This window comes from Oryctolagus cuniculus, chromosome 11 (assembly GCF_964237555.1).
Source record: "Oryctolagus cuniculus chromosome 11, mOryCun1.1, whole genome shotgun sequence".
Classification (NCBI taxonomy): Eukaryota; Metazoa; Chordata; class Mammalia; order Lagomorpha; family Leporidae; genus Oryctolagus; species Oryctolagus cuniculus.
In genome coordinates, this window is record NC_091442.1 from 59,432,767 (window position 1) to 59,434,568 (window position 1,802).

Here is a 1,802-nt window from a genome sequence, read left to right on the forward strand (position 1 = left end):
GGGGCCTCCCCGCTCCTTCGCGATCCTTCCCCGCGCCGGCGCCGCCCTGCGCCCCCGCCCCGGGCCGCCTCGTTCCCGCCTCGCCCGCCGCGCTGCCGCCTCGCGTCGGGGAGCCGTTGGCCGCCCAACCGTCCGCGGCCGCACGGCCCTGGCGATGTCGCTGGGGAACGGGCCGCGTCGGCAGTGGGAGGCAGGGACGCGGGGTCGTGATCCTTGAGAAGCGAAGTGGGGCCTTGGCCGCTTTGGAGGGAGTGAGCCAGCCGCGGGAGGCAAACGTGTCGCCGCGGGAAGACGTGGCGAGCCTGTGAGGGGCGCAGTTGCGACCGCGGCCCAACTCAGTCCAGGGCCTCAGGCCGCGTTTCTGAAGGTTGGAGGCCTTGGCTGGGGAGCCGCGGTCGCCGTGGGAGGCGGCGGGCGTTTGCCGCCGCTCTGAGCCCCTGGTGCCGAAGGTGGCGCAGGAATAATGTTTGAAGGAACAGGGTCGGTGTCTGGGACTGGAGAGACTGCGACGCTCCTTGGCTCTGAGGAGTCAGCTGGGGGAAGGGTCTCATTTTTTTTTTTTTTTTACGAGTTAAGGATCTTAATGGGTGGTAACCAAAAATATCAAAACAGAGCTCGCCTACCAGAAGTAAGGGGGAAATTCACCTCTTTGGAAGACGGAGGCTTAAGGAAAATAGCATAAGACGCTTGGAAAGAATGAGGCCGTCATATTAAGGGAGAAGGTGTTGTGACTTAGGCAAGACCGGTGCTGGGGGCTTATTGAACTTGGACCCTACACGCAAGTCCCAAAAGGAAGATAAAATCCCAGTTTAAGTACTGGGATGCCTAGGAACCTAATACCTGTCAGGGAAGACAGAACTGGGTGCTGTAATAAAAGTAGGGAAAGGAATGGGAGCCTGAAAGGGCGAGAGGTGTACTTTGGAAGAATCAGGACAGGCCTTAAGAAAAACTGACCAAATGGCAAATAAGGCAAAGAGTGGAGGAATGGCCTTTCAGTTCACACTGGACTGTTGTTTATAATCTGCCCCATGGTTATTTAATTCTAGATACCTGTGTTTGACCTGGCTAGACATTGTGAAATTTCTCGAATTGTAAGATTTCTGATAGAAAAACAAACCCCAAGTTAAGGTGGTATTGCCCTGTGGGATGCAAAACAATTTTATTTAACTTGCATCCTTGGGGCCAGTGCTGAGGTGCAGCGTGTTAAAGTCCTGACCGAAGTGCCAGCATCCCATGTGGGCACCAGTTCTAGTCCCGGCTGATCCACCATTTCCAATCTAGCTCTCTGCTATGGCCTGGGAAAGCAGTAGAAGATGGCCCAAGTCCTTGGGCCCCTGAACTCACGTGGGAGACCCGGAAGAACCCCTAGCTCCTGGCTTTGGATCAGCCCAGCTCCAGCCGTTGCAGCCATCTGGGGAGTGAACCAGCAGATGGAAGACCTCTCTGTCTCTACCTCTCTGTAAATCTGTCTTTCAAATGAAATAAATCTTTACACACACACAAAAAAAAGGTAACTTGCAGCCTTACTCTAATTTTTACCTTTAAACCTGTCAATACTTTGCTCTTTAAATGTTCCTGGAACCAGCTTTACCGTTGTACTGATTCTGCCAGTTGGAGTTTAGCTCACTGTGGAAGAATCCTGTTGTTAAGGGCCTGCGCTGTTGCATAGTAGGTAAAGCCGCCTGCAGTGCGGGCATCCCATATGCGTGCCAGTTCAAGTCCCAGCTTCTCCATTTCTGATCCAGCTCGCTGCTAATGTGCCTGGGAAAGCAACAGAGGATGGCCCAAATCTTTGGGCCTCT